At 37.1% G+C, this 10020-nt stretch overlaps 1 long non-coding RNA gene across 1 annotated transcript; it reads left to right on the top strand.

Annotated features, from left to right (window-relative positions):
- Positions 1-2057: 2057 nt before the first annotated feature.
- On the top strand, positions 2058-6463 carry LOC309606399. The gene is made up of 2 exons (XR_014231808.1): positions 2058-2209; positions 2539-6463. It is a non-coding gene; the product is annotated as an uncharacterized lncRNA (long non-coding RNA).
- Positions 6464-10020: the final 3557 nt, after the last annotated feature.

The following is a 10020-nucleotide window of genomic DNA, read 5'->3' as shown; positions in this document are numbered from 1 at the left end:
ATGCTCTACCTCTTTAAGGGATGAGTATCTATGTAAATTATTGGGCATTCTTCTGCATGGAAGATTTACCTATTATCTCCCATTTATTTAGTCAATCATTTATATATCAGTATGGTCTCATGGATATTAATTTTATATTTTGGATTATAACCCAATACTGCCCTATTTATTTCCTTGCTCAAATTGTTCCAGCTTTGGCCTTTGGGAAGTCTTTCAGTTGTCTCCTGTATCCCTCTGACGTATACCCATCATTGAGGTTTATTTGGTCTTCTGTGTGTGTGTATGTGTGTGGTTTGTTTGGTTTTTGAGCACTTCTTTACTTTTTGGCACTGTAAGATGCCCTAGGCTCATCTGGTATTGATATATTTCCTGTCCTAGTCCTAGAATCAGCCAGTTCTCCGAGGAGCCCTGGTTCCTTTTATTGGAGTATGGTATTAGAAACCAACATCTAGGTGCTGGCTTTGCCATTGCTACTAGGCTATTGTTGCTTCTGGGGCCTGTCAGCTGACAGAGCAAAGAAATATATGTGGGCATATCACTGTGCCTAGCACATACTAAAGGGCAAGTATAAATTATTGATTTTATTATGGTTTTAAAATTTTAACCAATAACAGGAATTTCTAATTAATAGGCATGATTCATGAGTAACTCCACATCCTAATTTAGGAACGTAAAATGACTTAAAGAGTCTGATTTGTCAAACCAGCAAATCATTGAATATTTGTACAGAGGACTGGACCCTCATGTACACACACACACACACACACACACACACAAAGTTGTCGCATTGGATGCAAATAATGTACAAAAGATAAAAGTTAAATTTATAATTGCTTTGAACAATTATAGACAATCCTGAAACATTTCTAGATATTAATGAATGATAACTAGAAATTCATTTTGTAATGCTCATTATTACTTAAGGTGTATAAAATGCTACTGATTTTTTAAATTTATAATTTTGACTTTTTGTGAAACTTAAATATCTGTGTATAGTGTTTTATCATATTCATTTGGCACCTATAACAAGCTTCTATACCGAGAGGAATGTTTTTAAAATTATTGTAGTCCTCTTTTTCCTTTCTGAATGCATGGCGTTTGTCCTAATAAAAGAAAGATATCTATTTTCCTAGTTAAAATTTAAGACTCACAGTGGAAGAATGTTGAAAGAAAGAATGAGGAAACTAGAGAATGAGCAAAATTTCAGCCTCCAATGTGCAAAAACAGGATTTTGCTAGGTTTTGTGAGAGGAGAGTTTCCAAAACCTTTGTTTCCTTTAACGTAGCAAAAGCTGAACGTGGAGGACCCAACTGTTGTCTGCCATAGTGAATATTCTTTCCACCTGTGACCAGAGTGGGGTATGAGATAAAGGAGGTAAAAGAAAAGACTACTCCTTTCTGCCCCAGAGTGTGGTAGGAAGCAGAAGAGAACACTTATTTCGCTTTTCCTCTCTCTGGGCTTTGGCTGAGAAAGTGTCCCTATACCAGCTTCATCAAGGATGGGGATGTTGCCCCCATGTGGCACTTTGGGAGGAAGTCACATGACAGGCTGACCCTTAACTGAGAGTGTGGCCAGGCAGAGGGGGACACTGAGGCTTAGATTTCACAGGTTGCGCCTGGTTTCCAGGTGGTGTAAACTCAGAGGTATTTGCGCCAAGGCACCCTACCAGAAAGCGGTGATTTAGCCTTATCATCTTAAGTTTTGCTGGGGTTTTAAATGTTTAAAAATTTACTCTCAAAGCTGTAAAAATTTGAGTTAGTTAGAGTCTTAGACCCATTTATTAAGTTGCATGAAAGCGAGAAAGAGCATGGGATTCCAAATCCAAAGGCCCTAAGTGTGATGCTCGGGCTGTCACTTGTGTTTTGTGTGACCTCAAATGAGCCCCTGCACCCTTCTCCCCAGCTTTGCCATTTGTAAGATGGGAACCATAAGGGTAATCACCTCTCATGTCATGAGGGCTCAGTGAAATAAGGCATGTAAATTGATCAGCATAATCCCTGAGCCCTGATAAGGACAAAATAAAGAAGACATGAAGACATTTTAATCGTTCGAAAATAATTATTTAGCAAATGCCTATTATGTGCCAGCTACTATTGCAGGTGCTTGAGACACCAAGCACAATTCCTATTCTGAATATGTTCTAAAGTTGCAGTGAGGACAAATAATAATAATAATAACTAACTTTTGTTAAATACTTACTGTGTTCCAGGCACTCTTTTTTTTATTTTATATATTTATTTATTTTATTTATTTTATTTATTTTTTATTTATGGCTGTGTTGGGTCTTCGTTTCTGTGTGAGGGCTTTCTCTAGTTGCAGCAAGCGGGGGCCACTCTTCATCACGGTGCGGGGGCCTCTCACTATCGCGGCCTCTCTTGTTGCGGAGCACAGGCTCCAGACGCGCAGGCTCAGCAACTGTGGCTCACGGGCCTAGTTGCTCCGCGGCATGTGGAATCCTCCCAGACCAGGGCTCGAACCCGTGTCCCCTGCACTGGCAGGCAGATTCTCAACCACTGCGCCACCAGGGAAGCCCTCCAGGCACTCTTTTAAGCATTCTACACATATTAACTCATTTAATTCTCTCAGCAACACTTTTGAATGGAACTCTATTTTATTTTGAGAAAATAGAGGTACAAACAAGTTAAACAACTTGCTTTACACCACAGTATAGATAGTGGTTGATGGAACTGGGATTCGAACTCAGGCAGGCAGTGTCCTACATCCATGGTCATTACCACTATGCTATAACATATCCCTAAAACAAGATCATGCACCTGAAACAATGCCTCTCTAAAATGATATAGCGCCCAGAAAGGGTTTAACGCATTTTCATTATGATTTGGCTTTAAATATTTTCATTAAGAAATTATTCCTAGATGATTTTTTTTTTTTTTTTTTTTTGGCTATGCCACACGGCTTGCAGGATCCCAGCACCCTGACCAGGGATTGAACCTGGCCCCCAACCCCAGCAGTGAAAGCCCAGAATCCTAACCACTAGGCCACCAGGGAACTCCCCTAGATGATTATTTTATTTGACTCTTGGATTCGTTAAAAGTATGTTGCTTGATTTTCAAATATTTGAATTTTTCCAGGTGTATTATTGTTATTTATTTCTAATTTTATTCAATTTTGATGAGACAATATATACTATATGACTTCAATACATGCAAATTCATTGAGACTTATTTTAGGGCACAGCATATATCTTAGCGAGTGCTAGAGTTGTCTTATGCATTACGTGTGTGCATGTTATAAACTCCATAGCCTAATATTACCATTTTTTCTTTCAACAGTCATATGTATTTTAAAGGAAATGTAGCTGTTTTTATTTACCTACATATTTACCGTTTCCAGTTTGGTTTTTTTTCCCGACCTTTTCATCTGTCTTAATTCCATTTCATTCTTGAAGAACTCTCTTCAGCATTTCCTGTAGTATAGCTCTGCTGGCAGCAAATCCTATCAGTTGTCATTTATCTGCTATGTCTTTATTTTCAGCCTCATTTCAAAGAGTATGTAGTTGTTGTTGTCTGGATATAGTTTTTTTTAATCTTTTCCCCCAAGTATCGTGCTTCAAACAGTGTAGTTCATAAATTGTAGAAATGCTGGATTCTGTTATCTTCCTTTGATGTGTATTTATTTCTTTAACAGACTGTTAACTTGACTGAACTCAAATTCCAAATTTTAGCTTTCCTGTGGTAGGCATCAACTGTAATCTCTACTTCGTTTACCTCATCTGGGAGCTGGGATCTACCCTATACCTTCATAGTTCAGAGGGCAGCCAGAAATTTGGGTAGAGTTTTTATATGCAAAGCTTAAGAGTCTCCTTCTTTGACTTTCTCCTTTCTTGGTTTCTCTACTTAATTTTTTCCACTCCTTTCATTACAATAACTCTCTCCACTGGTTCTTCAAGGCATTAAAACCACATGTTTTACAACTGAGTTTTACCTACTTGATGTGATACCAACTGGAGCCTAGTCTTAGACAAAAAAAAAAAAAAAGTTCAATCATAAACACCCACCCTTGTTTCTGACTCCTTTTGTTTGCTCTCATATGCTTTCAGGATATTTTTTTCCAGAGTTTATATTTGTTATCTACTAACTTTTATCTAATAACTTGATTAACAGCAATTGGAACTTCCCCTTCCAATGTTCTAATGTGGATGATTATTTCTTAATACATCTTATTATGATTTCCCTCTAGGGCACATTTTGAAAAGAATGAAAATTTTAAAACACAAAGAGAAGAACAAGGGGAGTTTGAGTGGAGGGGTCAGGGTATTCTTTAACCCTGGAGAGGGCAGAGGAGTGCATATATGTGCATGACCATGGGTCAGTACAGTGAGATGGGTAGAACTCTGGCCCAGGGATCTGCAGGCAGCAAGGACAACGTGCTATGGCTTGGATATCTGAAACAGCAGAGGTTCCTGTGGTACAGAGTGGGCAGTGGGTAATTTATGATAAGAGATATAAAAGATGAAGTTCATTCCATAGGCAGGGTCTCAGATTGTACAGAGAATTTAGACTCATTCCGAGGAGTTGTACTTATATTCATAAGCTCATTGATAAGTGTAAAGCTAAGGAGTAACATGATTCCATGAGCGTTTTAGTAAGTTCACTTAGACAGCTATTCAGAATGAAAGATACAGAATGAGAGTAAGACCAAAGGCAAAGAGACCAGTTAGAAGATTTCTGCTATGTCCAAAGAAAGAGCAAACTGATGAGTTCTAGGCATAGAATTTTGTAATGTGCTATGGGAGTTAATTCTCATGGTAAGAATCAGGAAATAATCCACAATAAACATAACATTCAAATTAGAATTGAATGGTATGATGTTACAAACAGAATTGTGTCCCCCCCAAATTCATATGTTGAATCTATAACTCCTGATGTGACTATATTTGGAGATGGGGCCTTTAAGGAGGTAAATAAGATAAAATAAGGTCATATGGTGAGTCCCTAATCCAATAGAACTAGTGTCCTTATAAGAAGAGGAAGAGACACCAGGCATGTCCATACACAGAAAAAAAAGACTATGTGAGGACACAGTGAGAAGGCAGCCATTTGCAAGCCAAGGAGAGAGGCCTCAGGAGAAATCAACCCTGTCAACACCTTGATCTTGGACTTCAGCTTCCAGACTGAGACAAAATAAATTTCTGTCATTTAAGCCATCCAGTCTGTGATATTTTCTTATGGCAGCCATAGCAGACTAAGATATGTGGGTTGTTCTTAATTTTTAGAATTTTTTGCCATCCATACAGCCATCACGTCTTCCATGCATTTGATAATTCTTTACTGAGGATCAATTATTTGCCAGCAACTCTGTTCCATGCTAGGGCACATAAATGAAGAAGACATGATAGCTAACGTAAATATCCTGTCTTCTTCTCTCCCTCATGCCCCTCCCATCTCCACTTTCCCTTCATCTCATCTCTCTTGTTCCTCTTCATTCTCTCAATAATAATAGTAGTGACATTTGTGCTCTCCCTGCAGTGATGGTAATCATTAGCACTGGCCAACAGCACCATCCAAGGAGAGAGAACCCAATTTAATTACCCCCAACCTGCAATTCCCAGTAGATGCCTCAATCTGTACACCTCTTACAGCTGTTTGGAAAATGATCAAAGTTGTCTGTTGAAATTCACAGGAAGATACCATAATACCAACGCACTATCATTGTATTTCCCTTTTCAGAGGAGGTATGCCTTGAGGATGTTTATGAGCATTTGTAATCACAAACTACTCTGTCATGACACCAGCAGGCAGTCTTAAGCCAGTGGTCACGGAAAAGATAACAAGCCAAACGATAGCATTTCTTTATTTCAACCCTGGCTATCATCCAGCTAGGGTATTTTCAGTGAGTATGTGTCCCTCTCAGTGCTATTTAAATAATACTGGAAATTTTTGATATCCACTTTTTTTTTCCTTCAGTGATTTACCTTCAGTGTATGTAGCTAGGGAATCCGATCATGGAATAAGGGATTATAAGATTAAACAACCTGTTTCACAGAAGCAGGCTATTGCAATGTTCAGAACATGGATTTTCTAATCAGGTAGATCTGGATTCAAATACCTTCTGGTCTTACATATGCAGTAAGTAGTGAGTTCACCCTTTTCAGCATCAGTTTTCTCATCTATAGAATGGGAATTAATGACATACTGTTTATAGAGTATAATGCCTAGCGCATGGTAGGTGATGCAAAATTATTAGTGTCCTTCCTCCTGCTTCCCTACAAGCCATTCCTAGCATGTCCTGTGGTTGAATCTGTTTGAATTATGGTGAGATTACCTTACGGGAACTTTCTTACCAGCCTGATCAGCAAAAGACCCAGGGGGCTGGGGTTGGCTCCATTCAGCAGACACATGTCGTGTTTATTATAAAGGCACCAACCCCTTGAGGGAACCTCAAACCTCCTTCTCTCCCGTAGAATTTAATATTCATGCTGCTGCTACATCAAAAGGTTGGGGCAACTATTATGTATTAAAATGTGTCATTTTAAATTGCTTTTTTTTGCTAGCACTAGCAATATAGATATTGAAATTTCTTCAGAAAGTGCTTATCTCATCAAGACTAAAATTATAGTATATGAAATACTAATTACAGTATTATGAAGAAGGTTGAACTTTTCTGTGACATTCTGTCTATTAGGAGAATACTAATTTTCTCTCTTTCTTAAGGCAGATAAAGCTACCCATTATAAGAAATGCGATCCCCCCATCACTTCCTCTATTCTCCAGTGCCATTTTCCCACAGTGGCAGGATAAGAGCTCTGACTCTTAGTCTTGGTCTAAGTCATTTGAACCTTTTCATCTGCTTCCAAAGAAGTACTAGAAATTGAAACCAAATATGCCCAAGACTGAGTTCTACTGCAGTGGGAAATACATTGGGCAAGGAGCTCTAATCATTGTCTACACAGGCAGACTATTTATAATTCAAAATGTATTTTAGACTAAATGAGTTAATACTTTCAAAACACTTGCAACTTTGCCTGGCACATAGTAAATGCTCACTAAATATTACCTGCTATTAGGACTTTGTCATTATTATTTTAATCTTATGTAACCTCACAGCACTTAAGACCTTTTACTCACATTTGCCAATATAAATGACTTGTTTGAGGTCAGAGAGCTAGCAAGCTGGGGAGATAGAGCTCAACCTGGGATCCTATGAACACAATTTTTATTTAGTCATTCATTTGTTTAACAAGTATTGGGTGCCTGCTATGTTCCAGAAATTTTTCTTTATCTCCAGTTGTACTGTTTTAAAAAAACCACATCCTCTACTTGTTTCAAGAGTTCATTATTATCTTTTCTCTCTCTTATTTGGAATTTTCTCCAGCTTCTGTTCCTTTGGGTTTTCCTTCCCTCTCTCTCTCCATATTTAAAGCATTCCTTCCTTCAATATATGTTCCTTCACATTTAATTATGAGACACTAATAGGCAGATTGAAGACTTTCTGGGTAGGGGAAAGGGAAGTGTGTAAGAGTTGGCTTTGACTCTTGGGTTCCATGTTAGAGAAATGAGATGGCAAACATCTCATTGCAGAACCTCCATATGTGATTCTCTATATGTTTTACTCCTGGGTTTTCTCTTTTATTTGTTATAGACAGAAATCCTCCAGCCTCTAGCTTTGGAGAGATCCACCTGTTTTCCTTGCATTTAGGAGTAGCAAATGGAAGAACACTGGGGCTCTACAATTGAAAACACAGACTCTCGCTTCATCTCCCTAAATTTTTGGCCCCACACCTCACCTTCATTCTCCTCTATGCCTGGTGTGCATGATTCCAGAGCCCCCAGGATTTATTTCCCTAGAATATAAAGTTCTAGTCTCATGGAGGTGGAGTCATGGCAAGAGAAGGGAGGGGGAGAGGAAATAAACCATGGTCACAGAAGTACAGAAGACAGAAGGAAATATGAAAAATAACTGCTTTGCACACCAGTTTTAACAACACTCTTATTCCTATTCCTTTCTCCATTGACACCTTCCTAGGTGTTACAAGCTACAAGTCTTTCTTGGGATCCTAGTGGGGCTCTGCTGCATCCTCCTTGGTATATCCCTCTTCAGGTTCAGAAGTCGTTTTAACTCCTGCTCAGCTATGCCATGTATTACCTCCCCATCTACTTCCAAATTTTTAAAAGTTTGTAGAAATCTCTTGTCTACTCTTATGCCTTCTTTATTCTCTTTGTAATATTGCTTTTTTAACTACTAAAAAATGCCTTTAATTTTATTTTAATAGAGTTTTAGGAGAGAAAGAAAATAAATGTGTGTAGGCATTCCATTCTAACTGAATTCAAATATGACATTTATTATCTACTTACTTTTGCTCCTTCATTCTTTTAGACACATTTAATAGTCTTTGAGTGACTACCATAATAGTAAAGTTATAAGAACAACATTAATAACTTTCATTCTTGAAGTAATATAGTATTTTAGAGTTTTAAAAGCCCTTTAGCATTTAATCCTCCATGTGGAGTAGATGTTTTTATCCTCATATTACACAAGATAATTGAGGTTAATAGAGTTTAAATAATATGTCTATAGCCACATAGTTGTTAAAGGGCTCAAAACTGGAACTCAATATTTCGGACCCTTACTTTGGTACTCTTTTTAGGACATTAAAAATACATTTTGCTAACCACTTTTATGAGGTTTAAATATGAACAAGACCTAATTTTTCCCTCAAGGAGCTCTTAAGCTAAGGAGAAGAAAATCAGATGATATTTTAATTTTAACATAAAAAAGAAGGGAATAAGTATTTCAGTGTTACTAGACCGTGCTTCCAAGATAGATAATATGTTTGGAGAATGAAAGAAAAGGTCTTGTTCTAGTTATAAAAATCCAAGAAAGTGGGCATTTGAGCTCTGACCATGAAGGAAGGGTACAGCTTCTATAAGCAAATAGAAGAAGGGATTTCCTGAATGGTAGAAAAGAATGAGCAAGTACATGATGGGGGACAGTCCTTAGCATATTACTGGAATAGGTGCTCTGGCTGCCAGTTGCAAGATGAACAGATAGAAGTGGGTTGGAAAGGTAATTTAGAGCAATATCATAGAGGTCTTGAATGTCTCGATAAGGAATTCAGAACTGATTGATTTTTTTAAAAAAGGAAAGCAAACAAGTGACATAAAAATATGATTGCTTTTTCTGTTTTCTTACCAATTTTTTTTTTCAAATGATTTCATACTTTCTAGATATAAACTTAATCTTAAGAATTTACCAGAAAGAACTGGAGGCCTTTGTCACTAAATTTGCCTCCTTGTGCTTAGATCTATGGGAAATGTGAATAGACTGGGAAATTATCAGGGGAAGAGGCTTTAATAACTTCCCTCGTATGAACAGATTTCAAAGATAAGGAAACTAAGGCCCAGGGAGGTTATAAACTGTAATTCCTTTCATATTTATCACAATAATTAATTATTACTTCTGTTATAAAAATAATAATAACAAGAACAACATATATTTTTATAATATAGTATAACCATTATGAATAGGTTTCTGAAAAACAACTAGGAGGATGGTTCCTATTACAAGAACTTAAGATACTATGAAAATAAAAATTTAGTGAGAAGGAGATCAGGAGGAAAACCTATGAAAGACTTTATTTTTACGTTTACTGAAATAAAACAGTAATGACAGAACACTCAATAGAGGTAACACTAATGATATTTTATGCATCTTAAATTAGGCATAATGGCTTCTGTGCAATTAATTTTCATTTATTACCTCTTCAAACTGTTCAGAGTTTTACTCCCCTGTGGTTTCTAGGATAGCCTCGTTATTTGTTTTTGTGGACATTATGCAGAGCAAGAGGCATTTGTTTCTGTGTTTTTTCTCCACGTAAATATGTCTTCTGGGTTTTTTTAATTGAAGTACAGTTGACATACAATATTATATAAGTTTCAGGTGAACAACATAGTGATTCAACACATATACATTAAGAATTGATCAGCACAAGTCTAGTAACTGTCATCATACAAACTTATTGCAATATTACTATTTCCTATGCTGTATATTTTATTCCCA

Source organism: Balaenoptera borealis (genome assembly GCF_965194805.1).
Source record: "Balaenoptera borealis genome assembly, chromosome: 11".
NCBI classification, from domain to species: domain Eukaryota; kingdom Metazoa; phylum Chordata; class Mammalia; order Artiodactyla; family Balaenopteridae; genus Balaenoptera; species Balaenoptera borealis.
The sequence above is the reverse complement of the archived record's forward strand: the minus strand, read 5'-3'. Positions and strand labels throughout refer to the sequence as shown.